Raw genomic sequence first — 12,981 nt, forward strand, 5'->3', positions numbered from 1 at the left:
CTTCTATTCCATTCCAGACTCTTCACCCACTCTACTATTGTAGCAGCATCCTCCTCTCCCCCCCATGTCAGCCTGCCCACCTACACCCCTGCTCTAGCAGCATCCTCCTCTCCCCCCATGTCAGCCTGCCCACCTACACCCCTTCTCTAGCAGCATCCTCCTCTCCCCCCATGTCAGCCTGCCCACCTACACCCCTGCTCTAGCAGCATCCTCCTCTCCCCCCATGTCAGCCTGCCCACCTACACCCCTGCTCCAACAGCATCCTCCTATCCCCCCATGTCAGCCTGCCCACCTACACCCCTGCTCTAGTAGCATCCTCCTCTCCCCCCCCATGTCAGCCTGCCCACCTACAACCCTGCTCTAGCAGAATCCTCCTCTCCTCCCCTGTGGCAGCCTGCCCACCTACACCCCTGCTCTAGCAGCATCCTCCTCTCCCCCAATGTCAGCCTGCCCACTGACACCCCTGCTCTAGCAGCATCCTCCTCTCCCCCCATGTCAGCCTGCCCACCTACACCCCTGCTCTAGCAGCATCCTCCTCTCCCCCCATGTCAGCCTGCCCACCTACACCCCTGCTCTAGCAGCATCCTCCTCTCCCCCCATGTCAGCGTGCCCATCTACACCCCTGCTCTAGCAGCAGCCTCCTCTCCCCCCATGTCAGCCTGCCTACCTACACCGCTGCTCTAGCAGCATCATCCTCTCCCCCCATGTCAGCCTGCCCACCTACACCGCTGCTCTAGCAGCATCCTCCTCTCCCCCCATGTCAGCCTGCCCACCTACACCCCTGCTCTAGCAGCATCCTCCTCTCCCCCCATGTCAGCCTGCCCACCTACACCCCTGCTCTAGCAGCATCCTCCTCTTCCCCCATGTCAGCCTGCCCACCTACACCCCTGCTCTAGCAGCATCCACCTCTCCCCCCATGTCAGCCTGCCCACCTACACCCCTGCTCTAGCAGCATCCTCCTCTCCCCCCATGTCAGCCTGCCCACCTACACCCCTGCTCTAGCAGCATCCTCCTTTCCCCCCATGTCAGCCTGCCCACCTACACCCCTGCTCTAGCAGCATCCTCCTCTCCCCCCATGTCATACCTGCCCACCTACACCGCTGCTCTAGCAGCATCCTCCTCTCCCCCCCATGTCAGCCTGCCCACCTACACCCCTGCTCTAGCAGCATCCTCCTCTCCCCCATGTCAGCCTGCCCACCTACACCCCTGCTCTAGCAGCATCCTCCTCTCCCCCCATGTCAGCCTGCCCACCTACACCCCTGCTCTAGCAGCATCCTCCTCTCCCCCCATGTCAGCCTGCCCACCTACACCGCTGCTCTAGCAGCATCCTCCTCTCCCCCCCATGTCAGCCTGCCCACCTACACCCCTGCTCTAGCAGCATCCTCCTCTCCCCCATGTCAGCCTGCCCACCTACACCCCTGCTCTAGCAGCATCCTCCTCTCCCCCCATGTCAGCCTGCCCACCTACACCCCTGCTCTAGCAGCATCCTCCTCTCCCCCCATGTCAGCCTGCCCACCTACACCCCTGCTCTAGCAGCATCCTCCTCTCCCCCCATGTCAGCCTGCCCACCTACACCCCTGCTCTAGCAGCATCCTCCTCTCCCCTCATGTCAGCCTACCCACCTACACCCCTGCTCTAGCAGCATCCTCCTCTCCCCCCATGTCAGCCTGCCCACCTACACCCCTGCTCTAGCAGCATCCTCCTCTCCCCCCATGTCACCCTGCCCACCTACACCTCTGCTCTAGCAGCATCCTCCTCTCCCCCATGTCAGCCTGCCCACCTACACCCCTGCTCTAGCAGCAGCCTCCTCTCCCCCCATGTCAGCCTGCCCACCTACACCCCTGCTCTAGCAGCAGCCTCCTCTCCCCCCATGTCAGCCTGCCCACCTACACCCCTGCTCTAGCAGCATCCTCCTCTCCCCCCATGTCAGCCTGCCCACCTACATCCCTGCTCTAGCAGCATCCTCCTCTCCCCCATGTCAGCCTGCCCACCTACACCCCTGCTCTAGCAGCATCCTCCTCTCCCCCCATGTCAGCCTGCCCACCTACACCCCTGCTCTAGCAGCATCCTCCTCTCCCCCCATGTCAGCCTGCCCACCTACACCCCTGCTCTAGCAGCATCCTCCTCTCCCCCCATGTCAGCCTGCCCACCTACACCCCTGCTCTAGCAGCATCCTCCTCTCCCCCCATGTCAGCCTGCCCACCTACACCCCTGCTCTAGCAGCATCCTCCTCTCCTCCCATGTCAGCCTGCCCACCTACACCCCTGCTCTAGCAGCATCCTCCTCTCCCCCCATGTCAGCCTGCCCACCTACACCCCTGCTCTAGCAGCATCCTCCTCTCCCCCCATGTCAGCCTGCCCACCTACACCCCTGCTCTAGCAGCATCCTCCTCTCCCCCCATGTCAGCCTGCCCACCTACACCCCTGCTCTAGCAGCATCCTCCTCTCCCCCCATGTCAGCCTGCCCACCTACACCCCTGCTCTAGCAGCATCCTCCTCTCCCTCCATGTCAGCCTGCCCACCTACACCCCTGCTCTAGCAGCAGCCTCCTCTCCCCCCATGTCAGCCTGCCCACCTACACCCCTGCTCTAGCAGCATCCTCCTCTCCCCCCATGTCAGCCTGCCCACCTACACCGCTGCTCTAGCAGCATCCTCCTCTCCCCCCATGTCAGCCTGCCCACCTACACCCCTGCTCTGGCAGCATCCTCCTCTCCCCCATGTCAGCCTGCCCACCTACACCCCTGCTCTGGCAGCATCCTCCTCTCCCCCCATGTCAGCCTGCCCACCTACACCCCTGCTCTAGCAGCATCCTCCTCTCCCCCCATGTCAGCCTGCCCACCTACACCCCTGCTCTAGCAGCATTCTCCTCTCCCCCATGTCAGCCTGCCCACCTAACCCCTGCTCTAGCAGCATCCTCCTCTCCCCCATGTCAGCCTGCCCACCTACACCCCTGCTCTAGCAGCATCCTCCTCTCCCCCCATGTCAGCCTGCGCACCTACACCCCTGCTCTAGCAGCATCCTCCTCTCCCCCCATGTCAGCCTGCCCACCTACACCCCTGCTCCAGCAGCATCCTCCTCTCCCCCCATGTCAGCCTGCCCACCTACACCCCTGCTCTAGCAGCATCCTCCTCTCCCCCCATGTCAGCCTGCCCACCTACACCCCTGCTCTAGCAGCATCCTCCTCTCCCCCCATGTCAGCCTGCCCACCTACACCCCTGCTCTAGCAGCATCATCCTCTCCCGCCATGTCAGCCTGCCCACCTACACCCCTGCTCTAGCAGCATCCTCCTCTCCCCCATGTCAGCCTGCCCACCTACACCCCTGCTCTAGCAGCATCCTCCTCTCCCCCCATGTCAGCCTGCCCACCGACACCCCTGCTCTAGCAGCATCCTCCTCTCCCCCCATGTCAGCCTGCCCACCGACACCCCTGCTCTAGCAGCATCCTCCTCTCCCCCCATGTCAGCCTGCCCACCTACACCCCTGCTCTAGCAGCATCCTCCTCTCCCCCCATGTCAGCCTGCCCACCTACACCCCTGCTCTAGCAGCATCCTCCTCTCCCCCCATGTCAGCCTTCCCACCTACACCCCTGCTCTAGCAGCATCCTCCTCTCCCCCCATGTCAGCCTGCCCACCTACACCCCTGCTCTAGCAGCATCCTCCTCTCCCCCCATGTCAGCCTGCCCACCTACACCCACCTACACCTACGCCCTAGGAGGCAGGGCGGGAGGATTTGGGGCAGCGATGAGAGAAGAGGACAGCGGGCAGGAGGAGGCAGGTGCATCCAGCAGCTGGGCACTGTGCGGCAGGCACTGCCGCTGACCGGGGACGGTCAGGAACTGATATATGTTACTGTATATGTATGGTGAGGTTTCGAGGAAGTGACGGGGCAGCGGCCAGCAGCGGGGCAATGTGCGGCACTAAAGCATGGGGGCGGGAGAGTGTATATCTATGGTTTTACTTTTTTTTTAGTGGGCTATGAGGTGTTACCTGCAGGCGTCGTAATGGGCGTTACCTAGGTCACGTGGGTACGACCCTAATGAATCTTTTTAAAATAACTATGCACTTCTCTCAGTGTAATTGTCTGGTAGTTTATATTGCAGCAATTCACACTAAGGGCCTGATTCAGCAAGGCTCGGTAAGCAGGGGTCAACTGCTGCTTGGCGAGCTCATAACAACCATCCGAACGCTCCGTCAGTACCATGCGAGTGAGTGTACTCACACACAGCCCCTCGCACACAGCTGGGTTAAGGCTCTGGAGGGCCCAGGGGACTTTTGACAGGGGGGCCCTGAGGTCTAACATTAAAATCATATTACAAATTTGTGTGTGTGTGTATGCATGTGTGTGTGTATGCATGTTTGTGTGTGTGTATGCATGTGTGTGAATGCATGTATGTATATATGTATATATGTGTGTGTGTGCGTGTGTGTGTATGCATGCGTGTGAGTGTGTGTGTGTATACATGTGTGTGTGTGTATGCATGTGTGTGTGTGTGTACACATACATATCTTTTATTGACATATTAGAGCCTGTGTGACCCAGAAATGTTGCAAATATGCTGTTTAATAAATGCAATGTAATATAATGGTTTAATACTGCAGTGCCATGCGTGGTCTGAATTCATTCCTGTCCCTCAGCAGGGGGATGTAAGGGGATGCCGGCAGTCAGAATATCAATGCAGACCTCCCAATCAGTGGTGTAACTACAGAGGGTGCAGGGGATGCAACTGCTGTGGGGCACGGGGGCAATCCCCTACACCCTATTTTAAGTTGATTTTTTTTTTTAATGGGAGCAGGAAACACAGCGGCTGCAGGAGCCTATATGAGGACTAATTCTGTCACTATGGTGGGTGGGAGCAGCAGGAAGCCCAGTGGCTGCCGGCTCTCAAGAGACCAGTGGCACCGTGGCGGCATGTCACCTTACCCCCTCTCATCTGGCTGCCGGCACCTGAGGAGACATGTGAGTCACTGTGGCAGCAGGGGAAGGAGAAGACCCAGCGGCTGCAGGAGCACCGGAGGAGAAAAGTTACTGCAGCTGTGGGAGGAGGAGGAGGCCTGCGGCTGCCAGCGCTGTGAATGTAAGACCCTCCATTGCTAGTGAAATCAAGACATGCATCCTCTCCTCTTCCCCCATCACCCTCTGTAACCTCTAGAGATGGGTCGTTCGTGAACGATCCGGTTCTTTTGAACGGCTCCCTGCAGCTCTTCTCCTCTGCCCAGCACACACTGCTTTGTGCTGGGTTGCAGTGTGGCCATTGAGGTGCTTAAAATACAAAATTTTCTCATGGTATAATGTGAATAATATGAGGAGTGATGTAAATAAGGTAAAGTGGTACTACTGTGTGATGTAACGTGAATAAGGGACACCATCGCATGATATAATGTGAATAAAGTTGCACTACTGTGTGGCATAATTTGAATTGGGGGTACTATTGTGTGGCCATGCCCCTTCCCAGCAAGAACTCACCCCTGTTTGGGCTCCGCACCGAATGGGTGCGCTGTTTCTATTTAAAATATTGCGGGTAGGAGCACCAAAATGATGACTGCTATGATGAGGGTTGATGGTGCTGGGAAAAGGGAGCAGGGTCAGAGACGGAACTAGTGGCGGTGCTAGGGGGCAACAGTCAAAATCTTGCCTAGGGCATAATTTAGGCTAGGGCGGGCTCTGCTTTTGACTGCCAACCAATAGTGGTCGACCGTTTGACTGTCGACCTTTTCACTGTTGACCTCATGACCAGACCAATCTCCACTAGAAATTGTACCTTAAGGCCCCCATACATTAGGCCGACTTGTCCTAGGGACAAGTCGGACCCAATTTACCAGCGAGCCGCCCGGCAGCTCCCCGGGAGGCTCACATACAATTTGGCACTTGATGTGCCATTTTTACATGGGATAAATGGCATGCGATTTATCCCATGTAAAAAAAACCCCGGGGAGCTGCAGGGCGGTGAGCAGTAGTGGGGGCGGGCAGCGGCAGTAGTGGGGACGGGCAACGGTGGTGGGGGCGGCCAGCGGCGGTAGTGGGGGCGGGCAGCGGCAGCGGGCGGCGTTTGCGGTGAGCGCAGTGTACTTACACATAGCAGCAGCGGCGGGGACGGGATGCGCAGTGGCGGCTATTATATTTTTAAAATACTTGTCAAATGACCGGCCGCTCTCTGATTGGCTGAGAGCTCTCCGGCCAATCAGAGAGCGGCCGGTCATTTGACAAGTATTTTAAAAAAATAATAGCCGCCACTGCGCGTCCCGTCCCCGCCGCTGCTGCTATGTGTAAGTACACTGCGCTCACCGCACACGCCGCCCGTCCCCACCGCCGCTGCCCGCCCCCACTACCGCCGCTGCCCGCCCCCACCACCGCTGCCGCTGGCCGCCCCCACCACGCCTGCCGCTGGCCGCCCCCACTACTCCCCCGGTGTCTGTATGCATATGCCTGTCAGGTGGCAGGCATATGCATACAGGGAGGTCGGACGTGATCGTATGTACAGACCGTCCGACCTCCCTGATCCGGTCCGATGCGCACGGGACCGCGCATCGGATCAAATGTCACATACCTACGATTTTGGGCCGATTTCATCCGATTATCGGCACAAAGTGCCGAAATCGGATGAAATCGTCCCAAAATCGCATAGTGTATGGGGGCCTTAAAGAACATGTCTAGTTTTCAAGGACTTGCCCAGAAGAACTTGCTTTATCTTATCATGGCCTTTAAGAGAAAAAAAAAATAGCATTATTATCACCTGGATAAAACCCTGTTCACTGGGGGTGGGGCAGATGTAATTTGTGCAGAGATAGTTAGATTTGGGGTAGTATATTGTTTCTGCGCAGGGTAAATATTCATTACTTTAGGTCAGTGGTTCCCAAACTTTTTGAATCACGGCACCCTAAAGTATCAGAATATTTTTCACGGCACCCATAGGCCAAAAGTTACTAATTTCAGGAAAAATATTAAATTAGTTGTGATTTAAATGTTTTCCTTAGGTCCATTTATGTGGTGAGAAACAGGATTCACTTCTGTTTACCCCACATACAGATGGGGCACTTCCCATCCTGGCTGGCGGATCGCCAGAACGTCCCCGCTGGCGACCCGCCAGCAGCCTCGCCAGCAAATATACTGAGACGCGCGTGCGTCTCACGCGCACGCGCGTCTCAGTCTCCGTCGCCAGCGCGACGGAAACCCTGTCCGTCTCCGCCTCAGGTAGACGGACAGGGTTAGGGGGGGATGCGGGCAGGCGGCGGGGACCCTGGGTTACCGCCGGCAAGCCGGCGGGGACCCGGGGGAACGGATGGAAGCGCCGTCGGAAGGGGACGCGCGCGCCTCTCGTGCGCGCGCGTCCCCTTCTCACCATCGCCATGGCGCTGGCGGGGGATGGCGGCTGGCGACGCCAGCGCCATCCCCTGCCAAGATGGGACCTGCCCCATCTGTATTCTTAACTGGAAGCCACAAGCACTGATTTTGCCTATTTCATTGGCCATAAATCACTTGAATTGTTCTGGACCACCAACCTGAGGCACCCCTGCAAGTGCTCCAAGGCATCTTAGGGAGCCTAGGCGCACAGTTTGGGAACCACTGCTTTAGGTACTTGTGTATTATCACTGCGCCGCTGCGCGCTATGTATTCAGACCTATGTAGTCAGCGTCAGCCAGCGTAGTTGTAGTAAGGCAGCATAGAGTAAAGTAACAAGTAAAGCTACCGGCGTCTACAGGGTCGGGTGCGCTGGCAGGTGCCGGAACTGCATCGGAGGACGCCCAACCCTGGCGGACGCCGGCAGAGAGGCGCTCCATGTTAGTTGAACACGCAAGCATCTCATCCCAGACACTCTGCGGCAGTGGACCTAAACCCTGACGGTCTGCGCTTCAGTGCGTCTTTCACTTGTGTGCTGCCCTGGGGTTACTGGCCTATGCCAGCCTTTTCAGGGTTCCGCGCCCCAGATTCAAACTTAGTATTAGGGACCCACCAGAAATTAGGCCACCGTGAAGCTGGTTGGTGGGCAAATATTTCTTGGCCAATTAATATACCAAGAGCCTCTATTACTGATTAATAATATGGAGTGTGCATCTGCACCATGTATTTTTATTTGCAGAACTACAAGTCCCAGCATGATAGCACCTCATGTATCTTGGGTGTGCATTCTAAGATCCCCCCCCCCCCCCATAAACTTCCTATAACCGGTCCAGGGGCTGATTAAATATCCCAGGTCATCTTGTTTGAAGTTTGGCAATTTAAGGCCCCCATACATTAGTCCATCTTGTCTTAAGGACAAATCGGACCTGATTGTCCCTGCAGCTCCCTGGGAGGGGTCTCACGCGATTAGGCACTTCATCACATCCGATTTATCACATGCAACTCCCAGGAGCTGCAGGCGGAAGAAGCAGGGGGGTGGCGGACGCCAGCGAGGGGACCAGGGTGTGGGGGACAGCAGCGGGCGAGGGATGCCGGCTACCAGAGAGCCAGGTGGAGGGAGCAGGGGGAGCAGTGCAGAGAACCAGGGAGCTGGGCAGGGGAAGCCGCTATAGTCAGCGTGCCAGCGCCAGTGACGGGAGAACTTGAAAATAAAAAAAACCTACAAATAAATAGGCAGCCACTAATGTCTCAGCCAATCAGTGGCTTGCAATTTATTTGTGTGGGTTTTTTTTTTTTTTGTGCTCCCACCACTGGCGCTGCCCTGGCAGCGGCTACCCCTGCCCAGCTCCCTGGACCTCCACCTCCTTGCTGTTGGTAACATACTTGTCCTTTGATCCCTGTAATAGAGGGACACACATTTAAAGACATTCTGGAAATATACCTTTGGGAGGACTGCTCTGATTAACAAAGGCAGGTTATTATTCATTATACCATGTACACTTTACTCACAGTACACGGCATGCACACAGTCTTGACACGTGACTTGGAGACTGCGCTGTAAACCCTGGAAATGGCGCATCTCCCTCCTAAGACTTCATCTCATATTTCCCTGTTCCACGACAACTACCTTGTTAACTTCATATGAGCATGTGACACAGTTCGCGATACACTTTACCTTCAGGTGGTAGAGTATATGAGGTTTAGGAAAATATTACCATACAGAGAACAACCATTTATATGCATGAGGGATTAATTCTCCCAGTGGACACACCTAGTCAACCTAGTGAAATAACCTGTTTAGATTATTCCATAGTACATACTAATATTGTCCAACCTACAGTCAGTCCGCTGTTATGTTATGTCCGCTGCATACAGTAGTATGGGGTATGCAGCTCAGATGTAAATGCAGGCAGTGTGTTGTAAAGGATAACACCCCATTATCTCTGGCATTTTGCACTTCTCTGGTTAAGCATAGGAACAGGCTGGCAAAAAGAACGCCAAAAGATGCTGGCATGGCTGTGTGCCATCAGCTTGACCAGCACAGAATAAGGCCATAATTAACCTGTTGTGTTACCCTCTGTTGGAGTAGCGGAACATGAGAAACATATTGATGATGGGTATGCAGTAGCTAGCCATGTATTAACCCCTTCACGACATTTGACGTATATATACGTCATGGCCGGGAAGTACTTCCCGACACATGACGTATATATACGTCATGACTTCAAACTGTCACTGCGTCTAGAGACGCAGTGACAGAGGGACGATGTCTGCTGTCCCTGACAGCAGACATGTCCCTGCATGCCCAGGGGGGGCTGCGATGCCGCCCCCCCCGTCGGCGATCGCTGTGATTGGCTGTTCAGTGTGAACAGCCATTCACAGCGTTTTCTGTGTCACCGGCGAATAACGTTCGCCGGTGACACGGGATCGGAGGTGATTGGTGCTGTAAAGTACAGCACCAATCACCGCGGGGTGTAAGGGTGACACTGGTGTCACCCCACCTCACCCCGCCCGCCCCCAAAGGCCGTGATTGATTCGTCGGACCGACGGACCAATCACAGCCATGGAGGGGGGTTTAAACTAACGGTGACTGCACTGCAGACGCCATTCCGGTCTGGAATAGCGTGCAGTGCGGTCACCGTGCCCAGCTGCCGCCATATACTGACCAGAACCTTGCTCAATACTTACCTGATCACTGCTTGGGATCTTGCTTCATCTTGTGACATCCTGTGCTGTGTTGTGCTGTGTTGTGCTGCTGCAGTGTCATCGAGTTAGAGAGAGAGAGATAGAGAGAGAGAGATAGAGAGGCCTAGTGACAGAGAGTGCTATATTTTGTGCTGCTGCAGTGTAATAGAGTTATAGATAGAGAGAGATAGAGAGAGAGAGATAGAGAGATAGTGACAGATTGTGCTATATATTTTTTATATAACTGACTGCTGCCCCCCCTTTTGTGCTGATCAGTATAAATTAACTGATCAGCAACTTTTTGGGGGCGCAGGTTTTTTTTTATATATATATATATATACCTGTCAGTGCTGCTGCTGCAGTAGTGTCATAGAGTGATAGATAGTGAGAGATAGAGAGATAGAGAGATAGAGAGAGATAGTGACAGAGAGTGATAGAGACTGCTATATTTTGTGTCTGCTGCCCCCCTTTTGTGCACCCCCAGCAACTTTTTGGGGGTGCAGGGGTTATTTTTCATATATATATAACTGTCAGTGCTGCTGCTGCAGTGTCATAGAGTGATAGATAGTGAGAGATAGAGAGATAGAGAGAGATAGTGACAGAGAGTGATAGAGAGTGCTAAATTTTGTGTCTGCTGCCCCCGCCTTTTGTGCTGATCACTATATCTGAGGTGATCAGCAACTTTTTGGGGGTGCAGAGGTTTTTTTTTTTTATATATACCTGTCAGTTGCACTGTCAGTTGCACCAAAGGTTGTGCACCTGCTGCCCCTCACTGGTAATCAGTGTCGCATCACTGATCACCTTTTTTTTTTTTGTGGGTGCTGTGGGGTCTTTTTTTAATTTTTTTTTTACACACACTGTGATTTTGTGGGTGTCCTGTGGCCACTGTGCGCTGATCAGTGACGTACATCACTGATCAGCTTTTTCGGCACAGGGTTGATCTATTTTTTATTTTTTTTTTGATCAAATTCCTGTTGCCTTTGAGCGCTGTTCAGTGACGGACGTTACTGACCAACATCTGTGCTCAATTTTTGGCGCAGGACCTTTTTTTTTTTTTTTTAACCCCTTCAATTTTTTTTTTTAACCCCTTCAATTTTTTTTTTTTTTAACCCCTTCAATTTTTTTTTTTTTGTATAAAGTATTTTTTTTTCTGCACTACATACACACTACACACTACATACCCCCCGGGTTGAAATAAAGTTTGTACCCCCCCCTACACTATACACGTGTTGAAACATTTCACTACCAGTAACACAAAACTAAAAATGGCATCCCAAATGTCATCCCAGTCATCCAGAAGAATGTATTCAGTGGAGGAGGCATATGCCATGCTTGCCTCTGACTCTGACACAGCCAGTGAGGCAAGCGGGGAATTTGAAGGATTCGTCTTAAGCTCCTCTTCCTCCTCTGGTGATGAGGGACCCCCTCAAAGACGCCCCCGTAGAGCAGCTGAGACCCCCCCCCCCAATAATTGATCTCGTATGGACCCCACCACCAGACAATTTTGAGCCCCAGGTTCCTGAGTTTTTGGCCATGCCAGGAATCCAATTTGATTCCACAGGTCTCAGAGAAATTGACTTTTTCAAATTATTTTTCTCTGATGATTTTATAAATTTAATGGTGGACCAAACTAATTTATATGCCCAGCAGTTTATTGCTCAAAACCCCACGTCATCATTTGCTAGGTGGACCCCTGTAGATGCAGTAGAGATGATGACGTTTTGGGGTCTGGTGTTTCATATGGGCATAGTAAAAAAGCCACAAATTAGGCAATATTGGAGTACAGATGTTCTGTACAGCACCCCATTTTACCGTATGGCCATGACTCGGGCTCGTTTTGAGGCAATCCATAAATTTATACATTACACCGATAATGCACAGTGCCCACCCAGAGATGATCCCACCTTTGACAGGCTATTCAAAGTCAGGCCGGTCATTGATCATTTCAGTGCCAAATTTGCAGAGCTATACATCCCTGATAAATGTATTAGTATCGACGAGTCCCTTATACATTTTAAAGGAAGGGTTAAATTCCGCCAGTACCTTCCCAGTAAGAGGGCAAGGTATGGCATAAAAATGTATAAGCTGTGTGAAAGCACCACAGGGTACACCCACAAGTTTAGGGTATATGAAGGATTCAAGAATTGAACCGCCAGAATGCCCCCCCCTCCCTCGTAGGTGTTAGTGGAAAAATTGTCTGGGATTTAATGCACCCCTTCCTGGATAAGGGTTATCACCTCTATGTGGATAACTTTTACACCAGCATCCCCCTGTTTAAGGCCCTTGGTTCAAGAGGTACAGCAGCTTGCGGTACTGTGCGCAAGAACCAAAGAGGCCTCCCCAAAACGCACATTGCCCAAGTACTAAGAAGGGGTGAAAGCAGGGGAATATGCACCGAAAATATGTTGTTGGTCAAATATAAGGACAAGAGGGATGTCCTTATACTGACAACAATTCATGGAGACAGTACCACCTCCATCCCTGTACGAGGTACCAGTACCCACACCTCAAAACCAAATTGTATCCTAGATTACAATAAGTACATGGGCGGAGTGGATCTTTCAGATCAGGTACTGAAGCCGTACAGTGCCCTGCGGAAAACAAATATCTGGTACAAGAAGCTGGCCGTGTATATCATCCAGATGGCACTGTATAACGCTTACGTGCTATTCCGTTCTACCGGCCAGAGGGGGACATTTATGCACTTTCAAGAGGAAGTCATAAAGGGCCTAATATTTGGGAACCAGCAGGCAGAGGGCCCCAGTACTTCTAGTACTGGCCCCCGTATTGTACCAGGGCAGCATTTTCCCAACGAAATCCCCTCCACTGCAAGAAAGGGCAGGACACAAAAAAGGTGCAAAGTTTGCTATAAAAAGGGAATAAGAAAGGAAACTATTTTCCACTGTGAAACTTGCCCCGACAAACCCGGCCTATGTATAAAGGAGTGTTTCAAAATATACCAC

The sequence above is a fragment of the Crinia signifera genome, chromosome 6, assembly GCF_055691185.1.
Source record: "Crinia signifera chromosome 6, ASM5569118v1, whole genome shotgun sequence".
Lineage (NCBI taxonomy): Eukaryota > Metazoa > Chordata > Amphibia > Anura > Myobatrachidae > Crinia > Crinia signifera.